Raw genomic sequence first — 25,257 nt, forward strand, 5'->3', positions numbered from 1 at the left:
TTAACCGGTGTCTAAGTTGTTTTCTTTAATAATTATTTTCGACAGAAAGGGAGCAACGTGGAAAAAACCTTTTCTTTGCTTAATTATATTGCTAGAATGGGAGATTATAGCTGACTCAATTAAACGTCGTGTGGATCTGTTATGTATGTGTTTAAGGAAAGTTGCTTTGTTAAAATCAAAATAGTGGTCGTTTTCCATGATGTGACAAAATATGGCGTTGAGTGTATTGTTGTTTTTTACATCTCTTTTATGCTCATATATTCTTTTATTTAAATTACGTTGAGTTTCTCCTACGTATATTCTTCCACAATCCTTTTAGGAGAGAACAACTCTTACGATAAATCTGCGGTCAAAGCAATTACCAGACATCTTGCAATGGCTTGTCACTGAGTTATTGTTGCTGAGACTTACAGAGTGGCACTCGTGTCGTACAAGCGCTTGTCACTTTAATACAATGATGTACAGATGTTACTTGAGATCTATCTTTTATCTTTTATCTGTCATCTGAGATGGCATGGACGATAAGATTGGGAGAACTCAATATGACGGCGATCATCTTGAAGGATCATCATCATCATCATATATATATATATATATATATATATATATATATATATATATATACAGAGAGAGAGAGAGAGAGAGAAAGAGAGAGAGAGCTCTATCTGTTTCTGAGTACTAAAAAAAATCATGTGAATAAAAACTATATTTTATTTAATTTTGTTTTATGCAAAGAAAGTGACATTACAGATAACTTTGATATTTCTGACGTATTAACAATCGATTATTGATATCACTTAATTCACTAAATTTTAGTTTTAGGGTGTATTTTAAAGGGTTTTAAAAAATTGGGTAGAACTTAACATTTGAAAATTCAAATATTTCAGATTTGCTTTAAATCTGATTAATAGTTATTAGACAAATTAAATATGATTTCACAATATTCTGGCGAGGAATGTTTTTTTTTTTTTCAAGCTTTTCTTCTCGTGTAAATAAAGTGAAACTAAAATGATATTTTGACACATGCATGTTACATTAATATTGCTGAGTGTTGCTTTCCGAATTTTGATAAAATTAACATTTTTATTGAGTCATAAATTTGATAATTTTCCCAATTCTGATGTGAAAATATTTTGACAGAAACGGTTAATCATATATCAGTTAATCATATATTGGTTAGTAATATATTGGTTTTGATAAACCATCGGTTAAATATCGGTTAATCATATATCGGTTAATCATATATTGGTTAATCATATATTGATTAATCATATATTGCTTAATCATACATTGATTAATCATATATTGCTTAATCATATATTGATTAATCATATATTGATTAATCATATATTGATTAATCATATATTGATTAATCATATATTGATTAATCATATATTGCTTAATCATATATTGGTTAATCATATATTGCTTAATCATATATAGGTTAATCATATATTGATTAATCATATATTGGTTAATCATATATTGCTTAATCATATATTGATTAATCATATATTGGTTAATCATATATTGATTTATCATATATTGGTTAATCATATATTGATTAATCATATATTCGTTAATCATATATTGATTTATCATATATTGGTTTATCATATATTGATTAATCATATATTGGTTTATCATATATTGCTTAATCATATATTGATTAATCATATATTGGTTAATCATATATTGGTTAATCATATATCGGTTTATCATATATTGCTTAATCATATATTGGTTAATCATATATCGGTTAATCATATATTGATTAATCATATATCGGTTAATCATATATTGGTTAATCATATATCGGTTAATCATATATTGATTAATCATATATTGATTAATCATATATTGATTAATCATATATTGATTTATCATATATTGGTTAATCATATATTGATTAATCATATATTGATTTATCATATATTGATTTATCATATATTGATTAATCATATATTGGTTAATCATATATTGATTAATCATATATTGCTTAATCATATATTGCTTAATCATATATCGGTTAATCATATATTGATTAATCATATATTGATTAATCATATATTGCTTAATCATATATTGATTAATCATATATTGGTTAATCATATATTGATTTATCATATATTGGTTTATCATATATTGATTAATCATATATTGCTTAATCATATATTGATTAATCATATATCGATTAATCATATATTGATTAATCATATATTGGTTTATCATATATTGATTAATCATATATTGATTAATCATATATTGCTTAATCATATATTGATTAATCATATATTGCTTAATCATATATCGGTTAATCATATATTGGTTTATCATATATTGATTAATCATATATCGGTTAATCATATATTGGTTTATCATATATTGCTTAATCATATATCGGTTACTCATATATCCGTTAATCATATATTGGTCAATCATATATTGGTTAATCAGGTACTGGTTAATCATATATCCGTTAATCATATATTGGTTTATCAATATCGGTTAATCATATATTTGTTTAATCATATACCGTTAAAGATTCATAAGTATTCATTTTTTTTTTACAAATTTTATCCTAATTTATCTCCTGTGAATATTTTAAATTGTTATGAATCTTTAACTGAAACACTTAAACTGTAAATCGTTTGTAGATTGCCGTAAATAAAGTAAAGTAAGCCGGTTTGCCAATGTTCATATTTTTTTTATAAGCTCGATATTTTATTCTAATTTATCAGTTCTTTTCTTTTTTGTAGATCCCTGCAGGATGTTTTTAATAATAAAATGTAAGCCAATTTTATGCCACACACATCATACTCTCACCAACTTTGAAATTTACTTCAGCTGAGATTATGCATTTAGTACAGTCAGTTTATATATTGTATATAAAGGTCTATTGCAAAAAGTCGAAACTGAATTTTATTGAGAATTATTATCTTCGTCGCTGGTTTTAAAGTTAAACAGTGAAAAACATCCTTAGTATAGATTAGCGGTTTAATTATTTTAACCAAATTTGCTAATTCGATATATTTTGTAAATGTTATGTGTCAATTTCTAAGATTTTGCAGACAGTCTTGTTCATTCAAGCAGTACAATTTTCCATCTTTTAGGTAAAAAAAATATGTTGAAAAACTTGAAGAAAAATTATTTTATAAGAAATAAGTTTCACTTTTAGATTTTTCTCGAAACAATAAGAATGAAGTTTTAAGAGTTAAAAAGGTATCTGCTTACTGACTGGAAACATACAGTCTCCCAAATGTTTTATTACTAGGCCTGTTATAGTCATGACCTTGGCTATATCTTAATAACATCGATAACGTGTTTCTTCTGGGTTAAAACATGTTTCAAGATCGGCTAAATGAAGATAAGAAAGCTTTTCATTGTTATTCTTCCATTTTTTAATAACCTCGTCGGAAGGAAATCGCAGAGGTGGAAACGACACGCCCACCATTGCGACCGATAACCGATTTCTGCGTCGTAGCATCGTCCCACGGGAAATGACGCGAGATTCTACGTTGGATGAATTGGATTGGCTTATGAGAAGGCAAAGATTTGGCTAAATAACACACGCTTATATTCATATCCGCATGCGCACATACACACACATGCACACGCGCACATTTATTTATAATATATATATATATATATATATATATATATATATATATATATATATATATATATATATATATATATATATATATATACTGGCTTTTAACCGTTTCTCAAAGGTTATAAAAACAATTAAAAATTCATCTTAAAATCATAAAACATTTTATAAGAATTGCAATCTTAATGTGAGTTGAACATTTTCTCCCCTAAAAAATTCCACGATATACTTTAATCACACAAAATACACAATATTTCTCATTTTCGAGAGTTATTATGAAAAAAAAACTCCGAGTTTTTTTTTTTTTTCTAATTAGCCACGATTTGCAATTAATTCACGAATTGACTTATCTAATACTAAGTCTATCACTTTCACTCTCTCTCTATGTTCTTTGACGTTTCGCTATTATTTTATACGATATCTATGACTCTCTCTCTCTCTCTCTCTCTCTCTTTCTTTCTTTCTCCATCTGAATAATAACAATCGGTGGCAACTTTTGCTTTAAAGAATCTCCTTGAACATTAGACTTTGCCAAAGTTATTTTTCTGTGTCATGTTTATAAGAAGATGCTAAAAGCACGAGAATTTGATTTTGTTTTTACATTTATTCACCTCAAAAAAGTCAAATTGGCACTGAGACAAAAGGGATAGCTAAGGTAGGGTTCATGTTTATCAAGGGAAATCCCAAGTGGTTCTATTAGATGCTTATTCATATTACATTTAAATTTTTGCATGCCAGGGAAACGGAACAGGGAAGGAATTCCAAAGGCTAGGAGTTTAATGAAAGAAGGTATTAGAGTAAAAAGCCTTCTAGTATTTTAGAACCTCCACAGTGAAGATGGGATTAAGTTGATAGTCGGGTTAGGGTTAGGGTTAATTTACGCTGTAGGGAGGGGGCACCAGAGCAGCAATTTAATGTATGTAGCACGCCCCTATGCATTTAATAAGCTCGTGGCCTCTCTTTCCGTATATTTTTCTCTATCTTTATTTCTCTCTCTCCCTCTCTCTCTCTCTTTCTCTCTACCTCTCTCTCAGACGCACACACATACTTTTTTATTCCCCCCCTCTTCTGTATGTATTATCGAAGATAACAAAGAAAGAAAACAATGAAAACGTTGGCATAGTTCATAATAAACAAAAAGGTAATATCCCACAAGCGGTAATGCTATGTAACCCCTACTTGAAAAAGGAACAACAGAGAAAGAAAGAGAGAGCGATAGTGAGGAAGAAAATGTAATTAGGAATTTTGTCTTCTTTATTTTTATTTTTTTTTTTTTAGATTTAGCTGTTTTGCAAATTCACATTTTCCTAATTCAAACAATCTAATCTGAGCTTGATGGCTGACCCAACGGCTCACATTTTGTCCTAGTAAATGACTTACCACGAAGTAATTAACTTTTTCATTAAATGAACAAAATTCAGTCACATAAAAGTTTTCTAACGCACCGGACTGAACTGTTTCACCAAAACTCTTATGTGATATTTCATCTATATTAATATTCACGAGAAAGTCATGCTGGTTAGTCAAGATTATGTCAAAAAAATGTGTCCAACAAGGACAGAAATTGGAAAATAATATTCATGTGAGATTTATTAAATAATAAATTGTGCCGAATCGAAATTCTAAATATGATGACAACTTAATTCATGTGTATTAATATTCAACGAGGTATAAAATAGTGTTAAAAAAGTATCTTCCACACATGGTTGAGTAAGCAAGGAAATGAAAAATTCCCTTAGAAGTTAAGGTTTGGAGTTAGCGCTACGTAAGACCACGGATAGGAAGTCCGAAATGAAATATGGCGAAGATGAAAGGTCTTCCTCTTTAGTCTGTGAGCTGGGTTCATTGGGATGTTTTCTTGAAGCTCTTACTTCTTCTACTCCCAAACCCCGGGGAGATGGCAAAAAGAAGTCCATATGTCAAAAAAAAAAAAAAATTGTATGACGCCATTAGGCAACAATATTTTTGGCGCCTTTTTTATGTAATTGTTATCAGCTCCCAGGAGAGCGAAGGATAACCATTCGATACCTTATCACGATGGCCATTTTTACACCGTGACATCACTATCCAATTCGTTGCCTTCACAGAATACAAAATTGACTTTTTTTCTTCAGTACTTTGTATCTTATAGACTACTCGCTTTCTCTACTCTATCATTATTTTTATGTTAGATGCTCGACTGAGCTCCAATCTATTGTTTTCCCTCATGAAATATTCACAACAAGAACTCACATTTTAGTCACAGCCGCAAAGAACTTTCCTTTCTTCTGCTGTTTGTCATTAAACGCAATTTTGCCGTGGAACGAGTTACAACGGATTGCAACGTGATCATTTTTTAATTCGATGTCAACAAATACCTTTCAAAAACAGTCTCATAAGTAATCAAATCCTGTTCATTAAACTTACTATTGCAAACTAGGAACAATGTGTAGTACCTGTACTGATGTGGCACTTTGTCTATTCTGTCATCGGTCAGTTAACTTGGAAAACAATAATTCTTCTCCCTTTATCCGAATCATCGCTGATGAAATGTGTTACAAAGCTACGGAAAGTAAACCCAGTTCAATTTTTTACCTTCCGCCAGTATGGATAGCTATTGCCTAGCATGGAGTTCATTAAAATTTTGAAAGCTCTTGTTTTTGGTATTGTTTCATGTTCACACAGCCATCTCATCGAAAAAAAAGTTTAGTCCCTGACGGTTATGGAACAGGCAATACTAGTTTGCATGAAACTAGTAGCAGGTGGGAAAACAGATTTCGCTGATCTGCTTAGACGATTAAAATCACTATTTCTAAGATTACACATATTCATAGGAAACACAGCTGGCGAGGTTTGGGTGAAAGAAAAATCAGTATTAAGTCATCTGAATAGGTTAATATGCCGCAAAACACACATGCATAAAATCAATGAATAAAAGTTTGAGTCAAAAAAATCCCAACCGATTTTGCATTGACCTATTTTAGCTTTAAACTTTGACAAAATAATAGCTAAGTAATTGTGTAATCAAAATCGACCAAAAAAAAAAAAAATGGAACCGATCCCAAAGTTGGAAATTCCAGTTTTCAGTTATTTAAGTCGCCATATTAGAATCATTAATGAACCCTGATGACTTTAATTGCAGAAAATTGCAGAAAATTGCAGTTAAAAATGGCAATTTATTTCTTCCTAGGATATGGAGTTGATATTTTTTAATTTTATTTTATTTTATTTATTTATTTTTTTCAAAAAATGAATTATTTACATTTCCTATATATATATATATATATATATATAAACCAAAAAATGAATTATTTACATTTCCTATATGTATATATATATATATATATATATATATATATATATATATATATATATATATATATATATATATATATATAAACCACTATGGGATTAATGATAATGAAAAGTGTTATTTAATAATATACACTGATGTGTTATATAATAGCGTTATATGATCGCTTTATAATGTTTGATAGGCAAACATGTGAGACTAAGGTGCGTTGGTGTCATGCAAGCGATTTGGGTTTAATCGTGCGATCAAAGAATAACAGAAGCATCCGGAGAATTTATATCAAAACAAGTCATCTAGCCTTTTAAAGGAATGGCGGCCAATTTTATATGTAACTATTTGTGTTAACCCGGCGTTGTCTGGGATCCATCACATTTACATTCGTTTTGGGAATATTTCTGTTTTATATCTACGACAATTCAATATCTAAACTAAAAAAAAAAAACCCAAACTCTTACAAAAGAGTATGAATTATTCTGCTTAGTTGATGTCATTTTACATATGTCTTCATATCAATAAACTGCCGGGTCAGGTTAACTATTATTTTAATAAATTATACCAAATTATTGATAATAACATGGTTCAACAATAACAAAAAAAAAAAAAAATTGGTAAGTGAGAATCAAAATTTCATATATCAACGTAAATGTATTTAGATTTAACTTTTAAAACTCGACCGACATAATTTTATGTATTATATTTAAAGCATATTTTTAGACAGTTAACAATGAGTAAAAGTTATAGCCCGTTGACTCATGCCCAATTGATAGTTGAATATTGGTACTCATTTTTGCATTAAATACTAATCCCTATTAATACCTAATAATTCTTAACTATTCATGGAACCGATACCATAATACTTGGTTCGCTGCAGGTTATTATAACAAAGACCCACATAAAATATCAACCAAATCGGTAGAGATGATGTAGAGAAAGAGATACAAGAGAAAAAGATATAGTTTATTATGAAAATTTCTTCTGCCATTAGTCAGAAATTCACAGACTCCATCCTCAAATCGTATGTGTACCGCCGTTAGGCAAGATAATTTTAATATTGTTGGGTTTTGTAGTTTTCTGGCCAGGGGTGCAACGAGCGTCACTGTCCTCCCACATTCAACGTCTAGTATAACTAAATGGTCAACAATGTGACTAGAGATGATTTATTATGACGTCACACTGTATTCAAGCCCTTGACTTTGTTATCGTAAAACCATTAGTCAAAGTTAAGGAATTATATACTAAAAAAATACACAGTATTTTTAGAGGCGGCGAACTTTAAATCGACAATTCTATTTTCTTTAATTGCAGATTTGACAACTATCGTTTATTATGATTTCAGCTTGGAGGAATTCCTCATCAAAACACTCTCACTCGAGCAGCGTTTGCAAATTGTGCAAATTTATTTTGAAAAACCAGTGTGAGTAACATATCGTTCATTACGTGAGTTCAATACTGCCCTTAATCGACTATCAGAACGATTAATGAGCGAAACTGTGAATCGTTTTCACCCTCCATTCAATCTAAACGATAATATCCATCCTGTCAAACCACAACAAGCGACTGCTGCTGTGTAGCGTAACATTGATGATGCTACAAAATGATGTTCTCTGGAGTCCAACTGATAACAAGCTTCCTTAGACTTCCAGTACTCTTCATCTCTTTCGATAATCTTTGCAAATGAATTTGCATCATCGTAACAACCGCTTACCATTGACTTTTTGTTGGCAATGACTATTGATGTTCATAGGAATGTGGGTTGCAATAAGCCTTCCCAAGGTTCTAGTTCTCTTCGCACTCATTCAGTGAAGGTTTGATTAATAGTCTCATCGGTCTTCGCATCTTCCTCGCCCTTTCTCAACAATTTGGTTTGGTGCTAATGGATGCCGACATTAGTGTTTTTAGGGGGCAAGGGGGTATTATTATTAGTAGTATGATTAGTGTTTGTATGTTTTGTGTTTGTATAATTTGCATGTGTATGATTAGTGTTTGTATGTTTTGTGTTTGTATAATTTGCATGTGTATGATTAGTGTTTGTATGTTTTGTGGTTGTATAATTTGCATGTGTATGATTAGTGTTTGTATGTTTTGTGTTTGTATAATTTGCATGTGTATGATTAGTGTTTGTATGTTTTGTGGTTGTATAATTTGCATGTGTATGATTAGTGTTTGTATGGTTAGCATATGTATAGTAAACATTTGTCTTATTATCGTTTGTATGTTTAGTGTTTTGTAGTATTAGTATTTGTAGGAAGAGTGTTTTTATAATTAGCGTTTTTATGATCAACATTTTTATGATCAACATTTTTATGATCAACATTTTTATGATCAGCATTTTTATGATCAGCATTTTTATGATCAACATTTTTATGATCAGCATTTTTATGATTAGCGGTTGTATGATCAGCATATCTATGATTAGCGGTTGTATAATTGGCATATCTATGGTCAGTATTTCTATGATTAGTGTATGAGTATGATAAGTATGATTAGTGTTTTTCTTCTTAATGTTTGTATAATTAGTGTTTATATTATTAGCGTTTGTAGCTCATGTACATCAGTCTCTTCAAGGAGTTTTCTTTATATTTCAGCCGTTTTAATTATTGTTTTTTAGCCATCCACATTATTTCACTGTCTCCCATTGTTTTTACAAAGCTTTTCGAGATTGTTCATACCATGTTTGGTGTTATCGTGACTTTATTGTCCTTATCCAGTCTAGCTTTCTGGCAAGTTCCTTGTATTTGCTTCGATTCTCCATCTTATTGATATTAACCTTCTAATTAATTAATTAATTAATTAATTCTAGTCAACAAACTCTTCAATCTGACTGGACTCTTTCTTTATTGTCAACTATTGTGACATCCGGTCTTCTTGCTTGGATGGGTTTATCTGTTTGTACGACTATACCCTATAAGAGTTTGGGGTTTTCCTTTTAAAGTGCTGGTGCCAGTTTGTACTTGTACCATTTGTATAAGTGTTCAAGATACAGTTGTTTACTCCATTCAAATATCAGGTATCGTTTGTTCACAGGGTCTCGATTTGCTGTTTTCTTGTGTCTTGTCGACCTTTGCTTTTTTATAGCTTGCTCTAATCGCGTTACCTTGTGTAGCTGTTATTAGTTCCTATATTTAGGTATCCTTTTCATAGCTATGCTCAAATGTTTTCGTGGGTGTATTTTTTGTCATATGAATTGTTTCCATTTTATTTTCTTGTTTTATCTCTCGCCTCTCTTATCCTTAGTTTATTTCTTCTCTGTCTTGTTCATGTTTTCAGTGTTACTTGCTGCTTAAAATTACGGTGATCGCTCATCTCTCAGTAAAGACCAATAAATCTCCTGTGCATCATAAGTAAGTTGCTGGAATTTGTGTTAAATAGAGAAGTGGTCAACCACTTCAGCAAAACTAACGTCCTCAGTGATATGCAATATGGTTTCCGTCCCGCTAGATCTATAGTATATGTATCTCATAGGATTAGCGAATCTCTCGACAAAGGCTTCCTTTCTAGGGCAATTGTTCTTGACATATCAAAGGCCTTTTATAGGATATGGCATAAAGGCACAAAATCTCCAGCTGCAGTATAGCTGGAAATGTCTTCTCAATTATCAAATTATTTCTTTCTAATAGGTTCATAAGAGTAGTGGTTAATGGACAGAAATCAGAAGCTCACAGTATTAATGATGGAGTTCCTCAGGGACTCTTTTTCTGATGTACATCAATGATCTCTCAAATCACATCCTAAGATCGTTCGTTGACATTTATACTCACGATACTGCCATCTATGACAACACTTCAAAGGCCGTAAACGACTGTCTTCTCTCTGATCCTTTCTCCTCTGATCTTAATTATGTGGTGCAATGAGGAAAGAGGTGGCTAGTTAATTTTAATGCATCTAAACCAGGCTTCTATCTTTCCATCATAAACTCTCTGATCCCTGTCTGGACTCAACTGAAGTGAATGGCCTTCGTCTTGCGGAGGCTCTAATGTTTTGATAAAGGTCTAACCTTTACTCCTTATCTGAGATGAAATACGTGCATCAAATCCGTTGCCAAGGCTGCTGGGAAAATGGTACGATCGTTCTACTGCTCCGGCATGTATCTTAATAAGGACAAAGTACTTCGAAGGATGGAGTGCTGTTGCCACATCTGGCCAGGAGCTGGTTGGAACAGCTTATCCCGCCATTGACAAAATGGTTCAAAATATACTTTGTCGCCCAGTAGGGGGACGCCCTTTTCTCTTCCTTGCAACCTCTTTCCCAAATAAAAGACGTTGCGAGCCTATCTCTACTTTATAATTATTTTCATGGCAAGTGCCCGTCTGAGCTTCAATCTATTGTTCCCCTGAGCTGACTTTCACGAAAACGCTTGTCAAGCTGAAACCGCTATCAATTATTCCCCCCACTCTTTATCAGTGCTTAAACTATAACGTAGATTCCATGAACAAAGTTCTTTCTTGCAACTGCACGCCTGTGGACCTCTGTTCTGTTTTCCTGCTTTCCAGCTGACTACAACATGGTTGTTGTCCAACGCGAAAAATTTCTTGATGAGTCATCCCCTTATGTAATCGAATCTACCAAATTTTCATGACTAAAGTTTACCGCGACATTTTTCCATTGACTTATGTGCACTCATTAACCATTATCCCCGAGTGGCCTCCGGGCCTTGACATGTGGAGACTTCTTTGTAAAATATATTCCAGTTTTATAGGTAACTGAATAGTATCAACGTTTTTCTCACCGAGCCAAACAGACAAAAAAAAGGCACCTTAAAACCAGACAGAAAACTACGAGACATAAATTACCGTCATCAATTTTCTCACTTCTAACTACATTATTTGTTCATGTTCTGCTTCCCTCGAAATCAACTCTGTTATGGCCGACAAATAACCAAGCCTCGCTTTCTAAATGCCAAAAACTTGACGACGAAGAGAACACAAATATCCACATCTTTTAGTGACTTTTGACCTTTTGCAATAATTGCTCTTCTTTTGACTTCACTGCGTCATTTTGTCTTTGGAACTTTTCTATTTCCTCGTCTCATAATTGCCATAATTGACGTCATTTCGACTGACCGGACATCTTTTACCACCATGCAACATCGGCAGAAGATCGGCGAGCAAGCCTATATGATTACAACACTATGTTGCAATACATTCACATGCACCTTCCCTATATATATATATATATATATATATATATATATATATATATATATATATATATATATATATATATATATATATATAAAGAGAGTAAGAGAGAAAGTGATAGAGATAGGGAAACGCAGAGAGAGACAGAGACAGAGACAGAGAATGAGGACGGAAGGAGAGGTAATCAGTTACTTCTAAAAAAAAAAAAACGAATCTTTTATAACGACAAATTATGATTGTACTTTCCTGAAAAAAATTAAGACACCCGAGACTTTTAAAACGTCATCATAAGTTAATTTAGATTACTCTAAGGTTATAATTCTATTCCTTCTTTTAGTTCTCTTTAATTGTTTCCATTTTCTTCTCTTGTTTTTTTCGATAGCACCTTCTCTCTTTGAATTGAAAGTTCTCAGTCATTCACAACTGGTGAAAAAACACAGAGATTTCAGAAGTGTATTAACACACATTATTATTATCATTATTATTATTATTATTATTATTATTATTATTATTATTATTATTATTCCATTACCTTCACAATATTGTAATATTTTACACAGTTTTTTTTTTCCTAAAGAGCTGCTTCTACACGAAAGCTAGTGAGAATAGTCAAAGAGTCAATTAGATGGAAAACACCTGACGTAAGATGTTTGCTGAGCCAAGCAGAACTGACTTCTGGAGTACGTTGATGTTGTACCTGATTCGTACGGAATTCAGCTGTTTTGTAATATCATCAGTAATTGATAGGTACGGGCAAAATGAATGCCGATGAACAAAATGTATAAACATTTTGACCCCTCCTTTTACTCCCTTTACTTAAAGATTCACCAAAAATCAGAAAATTAACCAATTTTAATGAAATTTTCAGTATTTTTCAAATAATGATCGCGGAATATTATGAACCAATTATTTTTATTTAAATCCGAGAAGAAATGTACTATTTTGTTTAAACAAAAAATACCTTTACTAAAGTTATGGTTTTCAGTAGTAAATAAAAAAACGCAAGAATTTATTTTTGCTTTTTTTTATATAAATAAAGCATCGTAATTTGTAACAATAAAAACAAATAAAATAATTTTTACAGGAGCATTTCGAAAAAAAGCCCCTAAAGTCCGTATTAATGAATTCGATATAACTCGAAGAAAAATGAATTTCTCGAACTACCGATATTACCATTGAATTAAGCATTGTTCATTAAATATTTTCACACCAAAAAAAAAAAAATATATATATATATATAACAGTAAAAATATTTCTACGTTTTTTTAAATTACAGATTTCGCATAATTTTTATATGCAAGATTTTAATTTCCTTGCTCGCAAGAATGTGACATTTTCGGCGTAACATAATTTTTATATGATCTCGAACAATAATTAAAAAAAATAATTTAAAAACAAGAACATAAAAAATAATTAAATTAAAAAATGATAAAAATTGATACAAACGTTCATAATAGGAATGTATGGATGCACGTCTGGGGGGTGGGGGAAGAAATCTGACACCCCTACCTCCTTTTACTGCCATGACTTCATTTTGAAACAATTTGGAGGGTAGTCGATTTACAATCTTACAGTGTTTTTGGTTTCAGTTTTCTTGGTTGCATCTTTTTGTTTAGTTCCTCTTGTAGTTTCTATGTGGCCGGTTAGCGTTTGTCACTCATCTAGATTAATGGCCGCACTCCAAGGTTTTTCTTAAGAGTTTGTTTTCGTCTGAGTTTAGATTCCAATTTCTCCTATTTCAATCTTGTATTTTTTTGGGGGGGGGGTCTGCCTCTTTGATTTACAATTTAACATTTAATTTCATTTTTGTTAAGATGAGGTTATCTATTGGAACCTCCATTTTTCAAACGATTTTGTGGTTTTGGTTTTCCAGTAATCTGTTTTTTTTCTGTTTTCTCTGGGACGTGCTGAAACCATTTTTCAATTTGTTTGAAGCAACGTCGTCTGCAGATCTTCAATGAAATCATGCCTGTACTTATAATCTTTTGTGGCAAGTTTGCTGCATTCACTTATTATGCGGTTTATCGCTTTGTCTCTTTGTAAACAAAGTCTACATTTACTTTATGTACTTTTCGGAGGGGGGGGGGCGTTCTACACAGCTTTCTACATTTATTAGTCGTCTTTCCCCGTTCTTCCTTTGTCAAATAGTCAGTATCGTCTTTCGGGTGTAATGCATTATGCATTGTCATTAGTTTCCTTGTTTTCTGATCAGGATGCATAAGTTCTTCTTTGATTCAGTCTATGTTTGATCCAGAGTACATTATTAGCGATACTATCCAGGTATTCTTTTAATAAGAATTCTATTGTATAATGTTGTTTCTAAGAGTTTCGTTGTTCTTCTTATACACTCTTTTCCGATATTTTCTTTCATTTCTGTAAATTTTATGGTGTCTTCTTCGAGAACACTCAGATATGTGTGTCATGTTTACCAAGAGCCCTCAGCTCCTCTTAGTTTGACAGTGCCATACACTTTGGTGTTTCTAGTTTCCCCCCTTTTCACCCTCAGTAGTGCACAATTTTACATGCTAAATTCCATCTCAGTGTCCTGGCTGAATATTCTGATCGTATTTGTCAGCTTTTCCGGTTCCTCTTTTGTTTTGTTTTGTTTTTTATTTTGTTTTTTGTTTTTTGTTTTTTGTTTTTTTATTTTTGTTTTCTTTTTTTTACAAACAGATTACGACCATTCATATACGTTATGTGGTTTATTCTTTGTTTTTTATCTGTAAACTTGTATCAGGACTTACAATTCTTACGTATGTAGTTGAATTGTATCATGGCTATGATAAACACTAGTGGTGATAGAGAGTTTACTTGGAAGATGCTTCTCTATATTCTTATCTAGTTTGGTGTTGTCCTCCAGCTGTCAGTTAGAGTGTCCATGTTTTCATTGCTTTCTTAATATTAATAATCTTGTCGGATATCTTTACACTTAAGCATTAAATTATCCATCCTTGTGAGATTCAATCCATGCCATGGCTATGTAATTTGTCCTATTTTTTACCACTCTCAAGATCTTTTGGTTTATGTATAATAAGTCGTGCCCTTTTTTCTTTTCCGACATCATTTTTGTTCCTCAGCCAGTAATTGTTAAGGAAGTAGTAGATCTGTTCGCTCAGTTGTGCCGTTAAAATTTTCCACGAGCATGTTATCGGCCTGTAGTTTTTTGGAATCGTCTTTTTGTACTAACGTTTGGTCATCTATTTTGATACTTCTGTTTTACAGATACTCCTTACAAAGTCTGCACTAGTTTATCATGTAGTGTCGTGAATTTTTAGAACCAATAACAGTATCTCATCGTGGTTCTTTTCAGTTTGCTATTTTCTTTAGGGTTGTCTTTAATGTTTCTTCATTGATTTCTGTTTCTTTTCCGTTTCAATTTTCTCAAGTCCATTTTTCGTGTCTTGTAGCCATGTCGTGTTTCCGTTGTGGTCTGGAGGCTGTCCCCATATCTGACTCTAGAATTGTTTGGTTTCTGTTGTTCTCTTCTTGTTATTCATCCGTCTTGATAAAAAAAATCATTGGTTTCTAAGATGCTGTTTGTTTGTACTGCTCCGATTTTTATTTGTATCTTCTTTGTTTTTTTTTAGTTGTTGTTGTTGTTGTTGTTGTTCTTCTTCTTCTTCTTCTTCTTCTTCTTCTTCTTCTTCTTCTTCTTCTTCTTCTTCTTCTTCTTCTTCTTGGTTCACAAAGAGCTTTCACACAGGTCTCCAGAGATCTTTCCCTGAAAACAGCCTGTGGTGTTCACTGGAAGCTGAGTGACAACAAGTCTCTCCAGGTTTCCTGTACTCTCCACCTTTTTTGATAACATTTGCAAATAAATTTGCATTATCGCAACAGCTGCTTGCCATTGATTTTCTTTGCACTTATTCGGCTGAGGTCTGGTCAGTTCATCGGTCTTTCCTTCCTCATCGACTATTTGGTTATTTGATCTCGCTCTTGTTTTTTGGGGGCAGGGGGCTCGGTGATGTGGCAATGGGGGTAGGGTTGGGTTAGAGAACTTATATATATGCGGTTTCAGTGTTCTTGGTTCCATTTAGTGTTTCATGTTTTGCCTTTGCAGCAGTTTGTCTGGCCCGCATTTGTCGCTCTTGTGTGTTAGTTTCCACATTTAAGGGTTTTTCTTAATATTTCAGCTGTTTTCATTATTATTGTTCGTGGTTGCTGTTGTTGTTAATATTATTATTCGCAATAATAATAATAATAATAATAATAATAATAATAATAATAACAACAACAACAACAATTCAGAGAGAGAGAGAGAGAGAGAGAGAGAGAGAGAGAGAGAGAGAGAGAGAGAGAGAGAGAGTCAGCAATTTTATCGACGATAAATCAATGTTGGATATAAAAGAAAAATTCTTTAATCCCGCCTCCTCTTCCTAGGCTTCGAAAAAAGGGTAGTTATCAAATTTCAGGAAAAACAAACAAATGCTATTAACGAGAAATCAATGGTAAACGGCTGTTTCGAGAATACACATTAAATTGCAACGGATAGTATTGAAAATCTAGAGAGGCTTATTGTCACTTGGACTCCAGGAATATCATCTTTTTATTTAGCCTTGAAAAATCATTGGTAACTTAACTCTTTGTGAGTAATAAACTACTACTACTACTACTACTACTACCACTAATAATAATAATAATAATAACAATAATAATAAAAATAATAATAATAACATAATAATAATAATGAAAATAATAATAATAATACTAATAGTAATAATAATAATAATAATGATGATGAAAATAATAATAATAATAATAATAATAATAATAATAATAATAATAATAATAATAATAATAATGGATACACACCACATCCCGCCACAAAAGCAATGAAAGCAAAACTGCGCATACAATGTGATAGTACTAGCCTCGACCGATACCTCACAAAATGGTCATGGAAAATCAAGCAGACTGCAAAAATATAGGGGGAGGGGGAGATAAGCAGAACTCTACTGGACTTATGGGGGGGGTACTCAAACTCTAGTGATCTGGGGAAACTTGTTGTCACTTCGATTCTAGGGATCACTACAGATTATTATCAGTGAACAATCACTGATTACGACCGGTGAAAGAACTCCTAGTGAGTTGATACTACTGCTGTTACTACTACTACTACTACTACTACTACTACTACTACTACTACTACTAATAATAATAATAATAATAATAATAATAATCGTGATGATAATGCCGATGAATTTATATCAATCATAACATTACTTAAATAAAAAATAATCGTAGCAGTTAATGTTAATAACGTTAATAAATCACTCGACAAATTTTAATTTATTACTGTTTCTCATGAAAGAAAGTTGACCGAGAGAAAATGGCGAAATGTCAACATTTTCTCGCCGAAAGAATGAATTACATTCCAGTTTGGCTGTTGGGGCGGAGGGAAACTCGCGAGACCCAGTTAGAAAAGGCCAATCGTTTTATCAAGTCAGCATGGGTGGCGGTGGGGGAGGACGTTTCAACAAATGGTAGAGACACACACACACACACACACATATGGCATAACTTTTTACATATTTTGGCTACCTATGTGCGTATATGTTCCAGCTACAGACTTATCAATTAGAAACATCCTCAGGTCAGTTCGACATTGATCAGAATATGAAGCGGATGTTTTGCAACAAAAAAATATGTGCGAGACCATTTATCATATGAACAACACAGGTTTTCAAACAAAAATGCGAGAAAGAATTCATGTCAGATTGTTGTTGTTTCGCCTCAGAAACAACCGACAACTTGATTAATAAATCTTCCACTTGACTCCACCCATTAGTTGATTTCTAATTAAACTTCCTAGTTTCTGAAAATCAACATTTAAAATTTTTTAAGCATGGTGTTTCCGCTGCAACAGAGGATAGTGATTGTGGAAGCCTATCAGGTTTATTGCCACTACGTTCCCTGGACTTGTCATTATGTGATTTTTATCTTTGGGGGATTTTAAAACAAAAAGTTTGTGCCAATAATCCTCACAATCTAGACTAACTAAAGAAGAACAACGCTATCTGGAGAATCACCAGAGAAGATCTACACGCAATATCTGCAAACATCATCAAACGTGATCAGAAATGCATAGATGTGAACGGGGAGCAATTCCAGCATCTTTTATAACACTACAAGTAATTTAAACAATAAAATAATGTTTCTCCTCTCGACTACATTCCTGGGCTACTTTTAAGTGGCATACCCTATATTTTTGGTGACGTCTTTATCAAAACAATATTTACTAAGTTTTCTTTGTACTTATAAAAATATAAGTAATTTATATATATATATATATATATATATATATATATATATATAGAGAGAGAGAGAGAGAGAGAGAGAGAGAGAGAGAGAGTCATTCACATACACTACTATTTCGCTGTTTCACAGCTCATCAGTGAGGCTAAGCAGGCAACTGCCTCAAGCCAGGATCGAAACCTGACCGCCCAAATGACAGTCAGGCTTCTTATCATTACGCTATACGGCTGCTGCTGAGTGGGTAATGAATTAACGATATTTTAATTTTTGACACCGTCCAAATGTCTCCGCTTGATTTGTTTACACAAAGAACGTCGCTTTATACGCTAATGGCAGGTTTGTATATCACTTGCCAAAATGCTCAACCCACGATAAGGAGCAAAATGTGACATTTTTATCATTTTTAATGTTGTGTAAAGCAGCTTCCCAAAAAGGTTGTGTAAAGCAGCTTCCCGAAAATGGACAAATAAAATTGCTTTAGTATAGAACGGTTTCCCCTTCATTGACTAAGAACAAATGAACTTGAGACGTTGCATAGTGCTACATATTAAAGAGATGGCGTCGGGGAGTTCATATTGGGGCACATATATAACAGGCTTATGTAATACAGACATAACGATAGTGATGATGAGGGAGAGAAATCATTTATATTACAATTCTTTTAACACATATTAGAGCAGAGGGAGCTACTCCACTTATGATGATGGTGCGGACACATAATACTTGGAGCACAAGAGTTCGTTATAATTGATGATAAAGACATGACCTTTTTCTGTTGTAACTGAATGACGTCACGAGACAACACGTACAAAACATGATGATGACTTCTTTATCGGATCGACCGGTCGAATGACGTCAGGAATTCACTTGTATCTACATCGTTAATATTCTACCCTTTCGCCTCTAAGGGGATTTTCCTCTGACTATGTCAACGCTTGACTGATCAACTCTCTCTGACTGACTGACTAACTGACTCTAAAATTCGAACCCATGAAACTATATGGAGAATTGTCCTTTGTCTATGACGTCAGAAGTGTGTCTTTCAAACGTGACTTCACTTCTGCAAACAAAAGAATCCTCTCCTAACCTATTTTTTGCCTAACTTATTTTTTAACAATATATTTTTAATTATGAAAATTAAAAATATATTGTTAAAAAAATAGGTTAGGCAACAAATTCTTTTACTGACATTTAATATTCAGATTTCTAAAAGAATTAACAATAGACTTAATTTCTAACATTCCATTTCTTAACTTTGCCTACAGGGTTCGATTCTAGGCTTATCCTAATCTCATTTTTACTTATCTAATATTCTTTTTATTTACATGGAAAGGGGACAGCACTTCCATGTAACGCAGAACAGATACCACAATCTGACCCTTCGTCCCTAGCAAGACGCCAAGTCACTAAGGCGTAAAGGGCTACTGTGATACGATTCAGATTTATAAGATGGGATTTAGGCAGCAGAGTATTTGGTCATATTAAAATTAAATTTCTGCTTGTTGATAGAACTGAGGAAACAGTGAGAAGGAAGTGAATTCCAAAGAAAACTGGTGTATGTAAAACAAGAGAGATTAATCAGAGTAGAACAGCTTCCGGCATCTAGGATCTTATAGTGAAGAGATGAGATTTTGCTGCTAGTCGAGCCGGGATTTTTTTTGTAGTTATTTTTTTATGAAAGGCACTGAAGTTTACGAATGTTTATCGTACTTGACCTGTTAGACATACCGTTAGAAAGAAGGAGAGAAAAAGAAACATGCATGCGGAAAATCAGAGGGAGGAAGAGGGGAGGGGAGACTATACCAAAGCTATTCCGTCGAAAACAACGATGCATAAAAAGAGAATAAAATAGAATATGGTGGTGGTGGATGGACGAAGGAAATTGGATTTAAATTGGTTTTAAAGGACAAGAGGACAGGGGTAGGGCGAAAGAAGGTTGCGTCTCAAAAGAGCAACAAAAGAGGCGAGATGAAAAGAATGCAGATGATTGTTATCTTCGGAGGGAGGGGGGAATAAAAGACACATTTTTTTAACCTTTCATATCCTCCTGTTAAAAAATTACGAAGCAGGAATTATAAGTGAGAAAAAGTATCTTCGTAAAGTGATAACATGTTTTACATTAAATACTGATTTGTTTCAGCTTATTTGGTAGAAGAAATATGTGTTTGAACAGCAAGGTCTTCGACATTAGATCTGAACTGGTTTTCGTATATTGTTTTTTGTTTTTTTTTTACATAGGCGTCACCACTTATCAATGCCGATAGGCCACTCAAGCATAAGGGTTAAAGAGTGTAGAGTAGTCTAAAGGACAATATAGTAATCGATAGTAATGGAAGTTCGGTAAATTTGTTAACTTGTTGTTGTTGTTGTTGTTGTTGTTGTTGTTGTTGATGATGATGATGATGATGATGATGATGATGATGATGATGATGATGATGATGATGATGATAGATTATATTTGTCTTGCGATGTCGGCATGATTTTAGAATTACCGATAAATGAAATACTTTCGCCACATCTGGGCAGTAGGTACTCGGCGTTTCCTATCCTTCCTTGACAGAGTTCAAAACTGGTTTCACAAACTAATAGGTGATGCCTTTTTCTCTTCCTTGCAACGTCTTTTCAACAGATAGACGTTGCGAAGCTGTCTCTACTCTATCTTTATTTTCATCAAAAATGCTCGTCTGAGCTCCAATCTATGGTTCTTCTTGCTAAATTTTCACAAAAACACACTCGACTAGCTCAACAATTTTCCCCACTCTTTATCTGTGCTTAAATCTAAACACAAATTCCATGAACAAAGCTTCTTTCCTTGAACTGCCCGCAAACATGCACTGAAAATAGTGACTATGTAGAAAAATTAATTCTGACGTACAAAAGACTGCTTGTTTTAATGGAATTACTTCGTTTTCGTGGCTCTTCAACATTTTGATTTTAAAAAATAGGAGACTTTACTGGTAGAACGACTAACGTATGACAAAGCGTGCTTGGAAGCCGATGCACGGCCATCGTCATCGCTGTCAATAGTGCATTAAGAATGATGGTTACTGTGTAGAAAAATGAATTCGAAAGATCGCTGGTTTTAATGGCACAACTCCTGTCTGCGTAGCTCTTCCAACTTTTAAATAATAAAAAAGAGACTTTACTTTTGGGACGATCCTCGTATAAATCATACAACAAAGAACTTGAATGCTACTACTCCACAGTTTGTGAAAGGCACCTCATAGAACGAATATAAGAGATTCTATTAAACTTAACAATTTCCCCATCAAATCAAGTCTTCATAGATTTTATCAAAGAAAAAATGACAACAGGTTTTGATAGGTGCAAGGAGAACTTTATAAAAGACCCTGATAGATGGCACACTTTTCAAAGTAAATTTCGTTTATGCCGCTTGGTCGCAAATTATGTTTTGTTGTTTTCGGGTTGCGCGTGGAATCAGTTACAGACGACGCTGTCAACAAGTGTTCACTTCAAACAGAACCAATAGTAACTCGATCTTACAAATATTAAATGAAAAGCGTCGTATTATTGTCCATCCGAAAGTGTTACATTTATTTAAAAAAAAAAAAAAACGTTTGAAGGATGCGATTTTTATGCTTTCATAAATGCGAGAGTTGTTTATACATACGCACAATTAAGAAATATAGGAGTGTTGACAGTTATCATGTATAAAAATATGCGCACAGAGATTTATGTTGGCTGAAATACACACACATTGTTTACCACTTATGAAGGCCGCATTTTGCATCATTTAAAATTAAACCTGAGAATTAACCATAAATGGGGTTGTGGATAATGATAGAAATGAGGATAGAACAAAATAAAAAATAAAAAGAGGAACACAACTGCATTGGGTGATCGGTTAGGAAACTACGTAAAAATAAAAAAAAAAGAATTTGAATTAAAATGATCAATAGTAGATAAGGTTATGAAGTATAAATCAAGTAAATAAAAACATATAATCTGTCCTTACTTAAAGCATACTACATAGTGAAATCTTAAACAAAAAAATAGATGCTATACAAAGCTGTCTTCATAGAAATAAACTTGTGTTATAACGCCTAAAACCTGATTAAAATAGATTTATAAAGGAAAAACTTACAGATTATATTAAGGGCGAAATGTAAATGTGTAAGGGGAATTCTTAAATTTAATATTAAAATTTAAAATTAAAATTTAATATTAAAATTTAAAATTAAAATTTAATATTAAAATTTAAAATTAAAATTTAATATTAAAATTTAAAATGGTGCAATGAATAAATGAATAAGTAGATCTTCAACTTAGCGTATAGGAAATAAAATAATTATAACTTAAATAGCAAAATAGAAGTGTTTTGGGTTTTAATAATCGTTATGGATAACATTATACCCGAGTTATTTCAGCAGCATAAGAAAAAAAAAATCGAACATGAAATAACTGCAAGATATTGTGTCAGGCAGGCTAAGATTTAATCCAAATATAAAGTTTTTAAAAATAAGGGAGAAATAAAACTGAGGTTGGCATAAAGAAGTTAATGTTAGAATTATAAATTTAAAATTAAATGAGGAAATACCAAAGTCAAAAGATTAAAACTTGAACGCCTAAAATTTGTAATAGCAACAGAACAAGTAACAATTAAATAAACATAGTTATCACCCTAACAATGTGAAGAATTTAAGAATGTTGAAGAGAAAAATAAAAGACATTAAAATAGAATACGTTTATAATGATAAAACTTAAAAAGATGGACGCAATTTTAAATTACTGGCATAATAAGTATGAAGCAAAGATAATTTTTTTAAATTAACATTTTAATTACAATTCCTTCTAAAGAAATAAAATATTTAGCAAAGTCAATTATGAGATCGTACGTGTAAACAAACTGATACGAAACTATCATAGATCGGACAGAATATAGTTAGGGCAAATAAATTTTACTAAAATTTAATTAAGTAAATAATTTGGAGAAGAAAAATTAATCACTGGAATTTAGAAACACACAGAGGATTGGTGTAATATTAAGATAGATAATTGGTTGTAATATAAATTAAAATATAGAAATACGAAAATAGGGCGATTTATAAATTTCATGGCTAACGGAAAATAAAGAAAGAAAAAATTAAAAGAGTGAAGTGGAGATAGCTTGATCTCTTAAATAGGGATTATAAATATGGTTATCTATGTATAACTAGTGTATTTTAACGTCTGATGAAAGGCTGGTTTGGAAATATTTTTGAATGGCATATTGTTTGAAATTGTCCGAATGATGGAAACAATTGTAATGAATAACAAAATATATAATATCATGCTCTCATGTTTTGATTTTTGTGAAAATATTACATGAATGCTCGATTATAAAAACTGATAATGATGAAGATTAATAATTGAGTCAATTTACTTGCTTTAATTTTAATTGGTATATGAACATTAACGAATTTTGACATATTTTAATATATAAAAAGTTTTGGTTAAGAAAATCTCTGTCTTAAGTCCGATATTAAAAGCCACTTCTATCATTCAAAGCATACCAATATTTTTTTCGTTTAACTTATTTTAACGTGTTTTCCTTACAAAATAAGTGTAATTAAACCCCTTTGAGTTTTACGAAAACTGATTCAAATAGAAATATACAAAATATAACTATAATCATATTTATAACCATATTTACTTCTTTTGAAACGCTCCGATTTATTTTTATATTTATATATTTTTTTATATTTTCTTTACAAGGAGGAGGAGAAATAAAAACTTGATTTTATTAGTGTTTTAGTAGGACCTCTTTAATTTTAATTAGTGCTTGCAGTTGTGCTCTGGAGGCTTCCTGGTGTTTATTTTTTCACTTATCACTTAAAAATGTTTTCTTAAGACAATAAATGACAATATTATCTCAAAATCATATTTTACTTTGAAAATTTTCCATCTTATCCTTTAAGAGCCAACGGGTAGACTAGTACTATTTTTAAAAAAAAGCGCGGGTCGTTAAATGCAAAAACACTTTTTCAACAGTCGTAAATTAATAAATAAATAAAAATTAATGACGGAAGAGGGGCAAATCCGAACTTTTTTCAAAGTGAAAAGTCGCAAAAAGAATAGAACAAAATAATAATAATGACCGGGGGGGGGGTGCTGAAGAGGCCAACGTGTAAAGAGATGGGGGATTGATTTATTAGAACGTTGTATGTAAAACTGAACCCCTTCCAAATCTTTAAATATTGATTTTTTTCATTTTTTTTTATAATCTGGTAGCTTAGTGTCCAATAATCCACAGAAATAGTTGAAAAAAAAAAGCGAAAAGAAAAAATTGTAAGGGGGATGCCAATTATTCAGATGCACCTACATATTATTTTTAAAATATTTTCTTTACTCAAGTTGTGCGTGATCAAAACTAGAACTTGATTTTTTTAAAAAATACGTTTTTTTGTGTCCAAAATTATTTATTTACGAATATTTTATTTGTTTTTTTTTTTCATTTCAAGTTGTTTTAAAACAAAAAATCAAAGCAAATACGTTTTTCTAATGTAAAAGACACTTGATCAATTTACATATTGAAAAAATATTTCGACTTTTTTACAACCTAACCCAGCGTAGTTTACCTCCTAAAAAGAAGTTAAAATCTAATTTTCTTTTTGGTTAATGCGTTTCAACGGCCTTTAAAGATAATATAAAAGAAGTTTTTTTTAATTATTAACATTTAATGTTTTAGCGTGGGGGGGTCAGTTTCCTATGTAAAATTAGCGCAAAATTAGATCCACTTCTTGGCGACGTAGCGAGGCATGTAATCGTTAGGATTTTTTTCAAAATTCATCCCGAAGCAGCAAAACTGAAGCTGACTTGACAGGACACTACAAATGTAGGTAAATTTGAGCATATTTTATTGGTTTTATAGGGGTTTTCTTTGCCAATTCTTATAAATAGGATTATAATCTTGAAAAAGCCTGCAAATGTTCTTGTAGTTTGGTCCCATAGCACAAAAG

At 32.0% G+C, this 25,257-nt stretch overlaps 1 protein-coding gene across 1 annotated transcript in view; it reads left to right on the top strand.

Moving 5' to 3' along the window:
- Positions 1–25,257, top strand: part of LOC145269296 (uncharacterized) — a 275,129-nt gene that overhangs the window by 178,628 nt on the left and 71,244 nt on the right. The gene's annotated exons all lie outside the window — the stretch shown is intronic.

The sequence above is a fragment of the Euprymna scolopes genome, chromosome 45, assembly GCF_053919585.1.
Source record: "Euprymna scolopes isolate OS-2025 chromosome 45, ASM5391958v1, whole genome shotgun sequence".
NCBI lineage: Eukaryota > Metazoa > Mollusca > Cephalopoda > Sepiida > Sepiolidae > Euprymna > Euprymna scolopes.